The following is a 12,095-nucleotide window of genomic DNA, read 5'->3' on the forward strand; positions in this document are numbered from 1 at the left end:
GGATGGATCGATATTCTAATAGCGCTCCTTCGGGTTCAAATGCTTAAATAAGTTTAACATTTGGACTCGATTGTAATATTTATACTATAGGCTGCATTTATGTCTCATGTTCATGATACTGTATAAGTGGCATGCTGTATGGAGTATTATACATGTTTCACTAATAGATGATAACTACCATGTTTTTACAGTTAGAAAGTTTTGCATACAAAAACAAAGCTGGTCTCATTACTGGATTGCTGTAGCGTATGATAAGCCAGTTGACACATTTCAGTAGCTGAGCTCACATGTTTATGTCCCTGGGTGAAAGAAAATGTGTTGGGATGCAGTGTTTTAATCAGATCTCTTAGAACAGTCCTGTTTCACCTGCATGATACCAGACTGATTGCCTTTGTTTGTGTGGTCTCCACTTCATGGGTTGCTGTACAACATGTTTCCTTCCACGTGTGTAGGACTTTAGAAATTGATACTGTAGTAGATTCAGGTAAAAAGAAGGACTTTAGAAATTGATACTGTAGTAGATTCAGGTAAAAAGAAAAAAAACTGGAAATTCAGTAACAAAAACTTTGTTAAAATAACGTTAAAGTTGCAGTTCAGAATCACAAAGTCTGGAAATGGGACGTTAAGGCACGCAGCCCCTATTATGTCCACACATCACATGACATCAGTAATGACATCGGCAATGACCAATCACATGACAAATGCTCCACCAAGACTACCCAGAAGGACATTACCTGGGTTTGTTGGTCTGCAGAATATTGTGCCAACAGCTGTTCTTAGGAAATGACAATAACGAGACAAAATAGCAAAGTTAGGTCCTCATTCTCCATGGCACTGTGCTAAAAAATCGATCTTTTTACTGAGTGAGATACATACTGAAATGCATTTTAGAAACCAATGGTCTTGGATAAATGCGGCAATGCCATATTGCAGTTCAGTATTTGCATAGTGGCAAGTGCGCTTAGTTTTGTATTGGAAGTAACAGCAGTAATTATGCAACACCTATATCACGTCTATAGACAACAGTGCAAAAAGAGACCTGAGTGACAGCGAGCATAATGAAAGTCTACTTGTTCTGTCTATGATTGTGTCTGCATTGACAGAGTGATTTTCATATGAAGCATGATAGCTACAGTGCAGCACAGACCAATTGTTTCCTAGTGTAATGTTCTTCTGGACAGTCTTGGTAAAGCATTTGTCATGGGATTAGATATGCCAACATGTCATCACTGATGTCATGTATGACATCACATCTGATGTGATGATAGGGGCGAGTTAAGGCTGCGTGCCCCAACATCCCTGTAACAGGGTGAGGAGCCCTGTACATGTGTTTATTTATTTATAGAATGGGGTACCTCTCCGCCCCTGTGCAGTTTATTGTTTTGTATTTGTTTTGTTGTAGATGTTATTAATATTATTATCGTTATTGTTATGGTTTATTTATTTATAAATATGTTTTGTTATTATTTTGTATTGTTTAGCAGTGTGGATGGGAAGCCCCATCCACATTAAAAACCTTGTGCAGACAGTGACCATCTCCCGAGTTAATTAATTGTTTAATTGTTGCTAATCGGGAGATGGTCACCTGTATATAAGCCTGCAGTTCTCCCAGCTCTAGGTGGGTGTTCGAGAGGAGGAACGGGAGCGAGAGAGAGGAGTTTAAAAGTAAAATTAAAAAAAATATATACAGGATCAGTGAAGGCGATTGCCCAGCCTGACCTGTGTTTTGTCCAGTCTGACCTGTGTTTTGTCCAGTCTGACCTGTGTTTTGTCCAGCCTGACCTGTGTTTTGTCCAGCCTGACCTGTGTTTTGTCCAGTCTGACCTGTGTTTTGTCCAGTCTGACCTGTGTTTTGTGTTCGAGGTTTTGTTTTTGATCCTCTTTATTTTGCTCTTTTTATTTCATTTGTTTTGATTATTTAAATAAACGGCACATGGCGTGTCTTTTTGCCCTGCAGTACCTGCCTGTGTGTTTTCCTTCCTGCTTCTGGCCTGATGTCACCACTACAGCCATCCTGTCACAGTCCCATTTCCCGACTTTTGTGATTTTGAACTGCAACCTTAACGTGATCGGCTGTGCCGATCGGGAGTCCACACTAAGCACGACATCAACATGGCATTTCCGCTGGAGCTCTGGAGTGCCAGGTCGCCTAACGACAGGTGAAAATCTGAGCCTTCCCTCCAAATGAGCTGCCTGCACAAACTGTGCATGGGCACGCATGCGGAAATCCATTTTTTGACATTATATGACGCCTCCAGAATTTGAGCTACCATAACAAGGTACAATCATTAATTTGTGTTTAAGATATGTGTTTTTGTAAATTGAAAAAAAAAACAGGTTTCCATAACAAACTGCACTCATTTGCATTCGTTGTTGTGTATATTATATTATTCCGGTAAGGATAGTACTGAAAAAACATAAATGTGAACGTAAACATTCTGAACGATTATTTTCAAACCTTGTAATAATCACGGACCCCCAACTGAGAAACTAATTGATGAAAGTAGCTATACAATGTAGGCCTGCGTGGGGGTCTCATTTTTGGGTAATTTTCTTTTTTAATTTGGGAAGAATTATTTATTGAAAAAAAATTCTAAATATAAATCAAGAGAATAGATATCAGGTTTTATGCAGGAAAAAATAAAATATTGTAATGATCCGTGCCCTTGAAAATGAAGCAGAAGATGGAGACGTTGCCAGGTACAATTAATAATCAATTTATTAATTGAAATCACATGGTCCCTGTTTGGGCCGAGACCACGGCACAAAAACAAGAAAACTAATCGATCCCTTTATTCACTACTCTCCACTTTCCCATTCTCTGGCTCTCGTTCTCTCTCAGGTTCAGGTTCTACGCCACTCCCAGGCTTCGGTCGCACACACTCTCGCAGGCCCTCTCTCTCACTGTAATTGATCCAGTTCAGTGCATTCATCTGTTCACCATTCGAACCTTCAACTCTCTCCACTCACTCTCCCGCACAGGTGGTACTCATACACCCCCCCCCCCCCCCCACACACACACACACACACTCTATCCAGACTGACCATCCCTGCTCCTCTCCCATTCTGGGTAGCGTGGTGACCCCCTCACAATAGGTACACAGGACAAGACAGACGAGACCAACAAACTGGACAACAAGTCCAGCAATTACTGCATAAGAACATAAGAAAGTTTACAAACAAGAGGAGATCATTCAGCCCAACTTGCTCGTTTGGTTGTTAGTAGCTTATTGATCCCAGAATCTTATCATGCAGCTTCTTGAAGGATCCCAGGGTGTCAGCTTCAACAACATTACTGGGGAGTTGGTTCCAGACCCTCACAATTCTCTGTGTAAAAAAGTGACTCCTAGTTTCTGTTCTGAATGCCCCTTTATCTAATCTCAATTTGTGACCCCTGGTCCTTGTTTCATTTTTCAGGTCAACCCCTGGGTCGACATTGTCTATACCTTTTAGGATTTTGAATGTTTGAATCAGATCATTGCGTAGTCTTCTTTGTTCAAGACTGAATACATTCAATTCTTTTAGCCTTTTTCATTGACCGGAACACCTTAGCCCTAACGCTACATCCATTCTCCTGCCTCTTAACTGTATTTAGAAAACAATTAACACATGCTTATACCAAACCAATAAACGTGAAACAATACAGAGGCTTAATATCAACATCAATATTAATTAAAGTAAACGTTCTCTAACTAAAACTGCGAGATCTAAACATATTTTATGAATCTAGTATAGGCTAGTAGCTTATTCACTTTCCGATCACAAAGACGCTTGCTAATTTACCTTCTACTTCATGAATATAATCCTCGATCCAACTGCTGTACCCTTTCTGCTGTATGTTTTTTGGAATCCTCGCATTATTATCTGGCCAATTATCAATTTCTTCAACTTTTATTTGAGGAACACATATTAAAGATTTCGTCCACATAGTGATATTATCAGTAGCTGCGGCGGCCATGTCAGTTGCTCGCACACCAAGCCTCGTTTTCAACCAAACAACCGCTGTGTGAATAAGGTGTATAACGAGTTACTGTAAATGAGATACTGTTTTAGCAGACATATCCAATTAAGTAAACATTTATTTAAATGTTTTTGGAATTTAAAGCACAAATGCAAAATTGTGACATTTTTTTGTGTGAACATGGTGTGAAAAAAATCCCAACACAGCAAATCCACCGAATTTAACACCAGCCAAAATTTCCCATTATACGGTATATATTAACTTAAAACAAATCCTTATGCTGACACCTCCAGGCATGTCAAAGTTTGTCGATGGTTGTGATAGAGATCGAATGAGTCTTGGTGTTAGATCTCCCTCTCGACCTGTGAGGGCATGGTGTACGAGGAACAGAGTACCCTTAATGAAATGGCATGACAATTTATTCCATAGGGTAGATGGAAGTCGGTCATTTCGGAAGGGGGCGGAGCCACGGCACCCGAGCTCAGTGACCCGGACGGTAAGCGGCGTGGCATCCGAGGACTGGAGGAGCGGATGCGCTCATTAACCTCGAGGTCATGGGCGAGGGTATAAATAGGGGGCATGGCTTGAGTGATCTGTTCCTTTGTATATGGTTAAACAAACTAACCGAGAAGGAGCCCGTAGCGTGAGGAACTGTGAGTGTTTTCGTGTCTGTGTCTAACCTCTGTGTGTCTTGTGTATTGTTTAGCCACTGAAGGATACTGAGCACGATCCGGAGCTGCAGCCGCAGGCCAGCGACAAAACCGGACTTCACCATTCACTCTTTGCACTGTCCGAACTGTCTTTGTTTTCACCACTAGCACTATAATCACGCACTGTCAAAACTGTGTCTGTGTTTTGTGTTTTGTGTGGGTGACTGAACGGGACTTTGGGGTTACGGGTCAAACCCGTGGATTACAAATCAGAAGTGATACACGCCGCTGTATCACTTCCAACACTATTATTATTTGCAGGTTTGCCTTAAGGCTCTGGACATTTATTGAATTAAATAAACACCCTTGCACCTGTACCAAAGTTGTCTGTGTGATTACTCTGCACTGCACTCAGCTGCACGTCTTTACCACTTTGCCACAATGGTGCTGTGCATTTTAAGCTTGCATATTTTCGGATGAAGTCCGCTGCCATCTGGTAATGTACAGGGGCACTGGAACTAGAGGTGCTGGGAAAGTGGCAGAATCCCTGGTTTTGCTTGGCTTCCATCATATACAGGGGTTGCAGTTTTGTTCAATGGTTTTCAGCACCCCCATTTTAAAAATGGTTCCAGTGTCACTGGTAATGTATGTTGTTTATCATCTCACTACGTGGGGTGCATGTTTGTAAGCGTTGGTCACAATAGGTAATCTGTAATTTGCAGTGTTAAATTTGCTCTTATTATGATGGAGTGATGGCTGGTTCATGGAGAGAAAAGAAAAGAAAAAACACAGCAGTGCCATATAGAGAAGTCAGAGGCATATTGGATTTTTTTTTTTACCAGTATATGTACATATGTATGTGTGTGTGTGTGTGTGCGCGCACGCATGTGTCGGGGGAAGAGGGTGTCGAGCACCACAGACAAGAGGAAGGGGGGCGCGCCCCCCAGTTTCAGAAGTAGTGCTCTAAGACAGAGTTAACCACCGGCACACTATGCCAAGTCCAATCATGATATGAATCCATAAATACAAATGTGTTTCTTACTTCTGTCTTGACACGCGTGCATCAGCATATGAAATGAACAGAGTTAGCAAGAGAGAAGCAATAGGCAGGTGGATGTTAATTAGTCCCCATGGAAATCTGTGGTAACATTTCCTAAAATCTGCAATGAGAAGAGTGTCTTCTGCAAAATTATGTGGCAATGACTAACGAAAAACCGTGTTAGAGTATAAATAAGAAAAGGTAAGTCAATTAGTTCAATTCATTTTTTTGTATTAAATCACTGAAATCTTTTTTAAAAACCCAGAACAAACACGTTTGCCATACGTGACAGGATGGCTTCAGTGATGACGTCAGACCAGAAACACAGACTCAGGAAGTAGCGGGTGAGACCTGAAACGCTACGGCGTTCAGCTTCTTTTATTAAATAATAAACGAAAACAAAAGATTTGAACAAACAAAACACCAAACACTAAACAAAAAGGCACAAGGGCCAAACAAATAAACAAATAAGTATCATGCTGGTGTAAAGCAGCACGCTTAGCAGTTGTTTTTAATAGTTTTAAGCTCTCCTTGCTCACTCTCCCATACTCTCCTCTGTACACTCTCCCCTTTAGCGCGGACAGCTGGAGGCTTTTATATTCTGGCCAGGCTAAACTAGACGGCAGCAGGAGATTGAACGCTTAGTTAGAGAAAGGAGACAACTGAGGAAGCAATGGAGAAGAGCAGAACAAAGTCAGAAGGAGGGACTCAGTCTTTTATAAAGGGTCATAAAAGATAAGCTTGCAACATTGTGCAGAGCTGAGCGCCTAAGGAAACGCTACAAGAAGAAGGACCGTGCGAGAACTAACTTTTAAAAGACCCATTCAAATTTGTAAAGAAGTTATTCACCAGTGAGAAGAATGGCACACTAAAAGCATCTAAGTTTGAGCTTGAGAGATATTTGGAGGAAACACATACAGATTAAAAAAGGCAGGAGCCTATGTCAATTCCTTCAGACATCCCACCTATCAATCCACCAGAATACCAAATGGAGGACTGTGCACCTAAGTGGAAAGAAATAGAGCAAGCTGTGAAAAAAGCAAGGGCTTCATCATCTCAAGGGCCTAATGGAGTTCCGTAGAGTGTACAAGAGTGCTTCAGGAGTTCTACGAATCCTGTGGAAATTGATGAAAGTGGCACGGGAAAAACAGGTTGTACCAAGAGCATGGCGCCAAGCAGGTGGAGTCTTTATACCTAAAGAAAAAGATTCTACAACATCAGTCAGTTTCACCCTATTTCCCTATTAAACGTAGAAGGCAAGATTTTCTTCAGCATTATTGCTCAGAGATTGTCAACTTACCTATTAAAGAACTGCTTCATTGACACTTCAATACAAAAAGCGGGCATTCTAGGTTTCCCAGGATGCTTAGAACACATCAATGTGATCTGGCAACAAATTCAATCAGCTAAAAAGGAGAGGAAGGAGCTCCATGTGACATTCCTGGATTTGGCTAATGCATATGGTTCAGTGCCACTTCTTTGGGCAGCATTTGATTTTTTCAGTGTACCAATGACAATAACAAATTTAGTGAAAGCCTACTTTGGAGATTTGCAATTTAGTTTTTCAACTTCAGAATTCAGCACTACATGGCAATTCCTAGAAGTTGGAATAATGGCAGGATGCACCATTTCTCCACTGGCTTTTACCATGGCAATGGAAGTAATCATTAGGGCATTAAAATGGGGAGTGGAAGGAGAGTGCTTGGCTTCTGGAATGCGACTACCACCAATTCGAGCATACATGGATGACATGACAACCATGACTACAACAGTAGCATGCACTAATCGGTTATTGGGCAAATTAACCAATAACATTGAATGGGCACGAATGCAATTCAAGCTCACTAAATCAAGGAGCATCTCTATAATTAAAGGTAAAGTAGTAGATAAAAAGTTCTTCATTAATGGTGACGCAATACCAACAGTATCTGAGAAGCCAGTGAAGAGTCTTGGGAGATGGTACGACGGGGATCTAAAGGACACAGTTCATGTGGGAGAATTTAAACAGCAAGCAGTGGAAGGGTTAAAGAGCATAGACAGCAGCTCTTTACCAGGCAAACTAAAACTCTGGTGCTTTCAGTTTGTTCTACTGCCGAGGTTGCTGTGGCCACTGACTGTGTACAAGGTTTCTTTGACAACAGTAGAGAAGCTGGAAGCTTTAATCAGTTCATACATCAGGAAATGGTTGGGAGTTCCACGCTGCCTCAGCAGAGTGGGACTTTATGGTAAAGGAATACTACAGCTACCAGTCTCCGCTCTAACCGAGGAGTTTAAGTGCGCCATGGTCAGACTGGAAATGACATTAGTAGAGTCACGCGATAAATGCGTAAGGGAGGCAGCACCTGTGTTGAAAACTGGAAGTGGGCGGCAAAGAAAGCTGTGGAGGATGCAAAGGCTGCCCGTCGAATTGGTGATATCATGGGGCAAGTTCAGCATGGAAGAGGGGGTCTTGGTCTAAGTTCAGCTCCTCCTACATGGCACAAGGCAGTCCCAGCTCAACGGAGGGAGCTGGTAGTCAACGAGGTGCAAAAGCAGGAGGAGAGGATGAGGTGTATAAAGGCCATTTCCCAGGCCAAGCAGGGAGAATGGATGAGATGGGAGAGTGTGGAACAACGCAAGATTGGCTGGCAAGACCTATGGTCAATGGAACAGAGCAGGATCAGTTTCCTCACCAGGTCGACATATGATGTTCTCCCATCACCACAGAACCTAAACCTCTGGGTAGGAGAGGATCCCTCATGTCCTTTGTGTTCATCACCTGCAACATTAAGGCACATTTTGACAGGATGTAAGGTGGCTCTTAGCCAAGGACGGTTTACTTGGTGCCATGACCAGGTGCTGCGATGTTTGGCCTTAGCATTGGAAGACAAACGTAACATGACCAATAAGTTGCCACCTGTTCCATCAAAACATTATACACAAAATACAACATTCCTCTGCCCAGGAGAGCAACCACCAAGAAAAGGTGTTAAAACCAGTCCTCGCCCAGGACAACTGGAAGCTGCTAGAGACTGGAAAATGCTGGCAGATGTTGATCAACGGCTTATTTTTCCACCTGAGATTGCCACCACTAACCTTCGACCAGATATTGTCTTGTGGTCTGGATCAGCACGCCTTGTTCACCTGGTAGAGTTAACAGTGCCATGGGAGGATGCTGTAGATGAGGCGTATGAGAGGAAGAAACTGTGGTATGCTCAACTAGCCACTGAAGCAGAACAGCGAGGATTTGTGGCACACTCTACAACCCGGTTTCTCAGAGACGTCGGATTCAGTGGCCAAGAGTTGCGTCACACAGTGAAGAACTTATCTGAAGCAGCAGAGAGGAGCAGCAACTGGCTGTGGTTGAGACAGAAAGATTCTGGCTGGGGATCTCAAGCACAATAGAAAGAAAGAAACGCTGATGTACGGGTAAGTAAGCTGGGCTGAGTTGAATGGGGGTGATGCTGGGATGCCAGAATCACCGTCAAGCCCTCTTGAGGTGTCGTGGGCTAGTCGACGAAACACAGAGGATGGAAGGTGCCCACTTGAAGACCCCAGAGATGTACCCTACTTAGCTCAATCCAAACGGTTATCATGCTGATGCGCTGGGGAGACCGCACTGTGGTTGATCCCCGGAGCCAGCATCGCAGCCATTGTGTGTGCTGCTGCGCTAGGGATGCAATAAGCTGATCCCTGGAGCCAGCATTACACTTCATCCATCAACACCAGACAGAAGGATATCTACATCATCATATGGAAGGAAGCGCAAATGGATGGAGACACAGATGGATCACATTAGTTTACTGTAAAGCTACGTCTTAGTTGGTGCTTATCTTGGCAAGAGCCGAGTTCAAATCAGCATGAAGTTTTAACATCTACTCTTGTTTGATGGAAATCATAAGGCACCACTATGAAACTAAACATAGAAAAGTATGGCGATTTCCAGAAAGCTTTTGACAAAGTCCTGTATAAAAGATTAATTCTCAAACTGAACGCAGTAGGGATTCAAGGAAATGCATGCACATGGATTAGGGAGTGGTTAACATGTAGAAAACAGAAAGTACTGATTAGAGGAGAAACTTCAAAATGGAGCGAGGTAACCAGTGGTGTACCACAGGGATCAGTATTAGGTCCTCTGCTATTCCTAATCTACATTCATGATTTAGATTCTGGTATAGTAAGCAAACTTGTTAAATTTGCAGACGACACAAAAATAGGAGGAGTGGCAAACACTGTTGCAGCAGCAAAGGTCATTCAAAATGATCTAGACAGCATTCAGAACTGGGCAGACACATGGCAAATGACATTTAATAGAGAAAAGTGTAAGGTACTGCAAGCAGCCAATAAAAATGTGCATTATAAATATCATATGGGAGATAGTGAAATTGAAGAAGGGATCTATGAAAAAGATCTAGGAGTTTATGTTGACTCAGAAATGTCTTCATCTAGACAATGTGGTGAAGCTATAAAAAGGCCCACAAGATGCTCGGATATATTGTGAGAAGTGTTGAATTTAAATCAAGGGAAGTCATGTTAAAACTTTACAATGCATTAGTAAGACCTCATCTAGAATATTGTGTTCAGTTCTGGTCACCTTGCTGCAAAAAGGATATTGCTGCTCTAGAAAGAGTGCAAAGAGCGACCAGAATTATCCCGGGTTTAAAAGGCATGTCGTATGCAGACAGGCTTAAAGCATTGAATCTATTCTGTCTTGAACAAAGAAGACTACACAGCAATCTGATTCAAGCATTCAAAACTCTAAAAAGGTATTGACAGGTATTGTTGACCCAAGGGACTTTTTTGACCTGAAAAAAGAAACAAGGACCTGGGGTCACAAGTGGAGATTAGATAAAGGGGCATTCAGAATAGAAAATAGGAGGCACTTTTTTACAAAGAATTGTGAGGGTCTGGAACCAACTCCCCAATAATGTTGTTGAAGATGACACCCTGGGATCCATCAATAAGCTACTAACAACCAAACGAGCAAGATGGGCTGAATGGCCTCCTCTCATTTGTAAACTATGTTCTTAACATAACTGTAGTAGAAATAGTTTTTAATGTTTTGTTTTTTGAAAACATTCAATTAGTTTTTACCCAACGTTTCTCCAAGTGTGAAATGCCCAAATGTGTATCGCCTCACAGCCCTTTCCCCTCATGCCAGTCCAGATGAAGACGACTAGCATGCCACATAAAGTGTGATCGGAGTTCACCCAAATGACAATGCTATTACATTTAATAGTGATGCTGTTTTTACTTCATTCAAAATGTCTACCATCAATATGACCACATGCTGTGCAAACAAACCCATTTAATAAAGTTTGGGTTAAAAGAATAATGAGGATCAATTTCTTAATACATTAACTAATTACTAAGTAGTTTTACTGCTGTATGCTTTAATGTGTTTGCTTGGGTTAGAAAACTATCAATGGTAATGAAATTGAAAGAGTTTACACTTATTTTAGTTGAAAGAATTCTTAGAATCCATATGCATACATTTGATTCCTTAGCATTCCTCCACTCCCCCGCTTCCAGAGCCCGCTCCTTCTCCTCCCTTGCCCCTCAGTGGTGGAACGACTTACCCACGGATATCAGGACTGCTCAGTCCCTGACCACCTTCCAGCGCCTCCTCAAGACACACCTGTTCAGACAGCATCTGTAAACCTCACAACTCTCCACTATACTGGACTATATGGCACCCAATTGTACCAGTACTTGCATCAGCTTGTACCAGCACTGAACTGCTCCACAACTTGCCACATTCTACTACTGCTCTCAATTATAACTATTTCCTGTATCTAGCATTTGATTTTACTCTTACAGGTATCCGAATTCACATTTTTTGTAATTGCTCCGATTTGAAATAATTCTCATCCATTTATTGTGCTTACTACATGCTCTTAGTGGACTTCTCGCATAAACAAATATTTTTACTATAAATGAACTGCTCTTAGTCGAACGTGCTCTAACATGCAAGATTTACTGTATTCTTTATTTTGCTCTTATTTGAATTTGATCTTATTTGCTACTGATTTTATTGTACTTTATAACTGTGCTTATCTAATGATATTCTGCAATGTGATATTCTGCAATGTGATATTTTGTAAGAATTGTAAGGTCGCCCTGGCTAAGGGCGTCTGCTAAGAAATAAATAGCATTATAACTCTCACTATACCTAAACATGTAGGTAGTAAAGTGAAGTACAAGATGAATTTCAAATCATATTTTTGCACATTCATGGTACATTTTCTAAAACATTGTACAATACCCCCATGAACTTGAACCTTCATCAAGGCTCTGGTCACATGACATTCTGCTTGGACGCAGAGCTTTGCTGGAAATGTACAACAGTGACAAAACTCTCAACAGAAAATCACAACAGCTCAATGTGCTATACTGACATAATAAATACATTTTACATGTGAAATATTTGTATACATACACAAAACACAAAAGTGAAAACATTTAA

Source organism: Acipenser ruthenus, chromosome 35 (genome assembly GCF_902713425.1).
Source record: "Acipenser ruthenus chromosome 35, fAciRut3.2 maternal haplotype, whole genome shotgun sequence".
Taxonomy (NCBI): Eukaryota; Metazoa; Chordata; class Actinopteri; order Acipenseriformes; family Acipenseridae; genus Acipenser; species Acipenser ruthenus.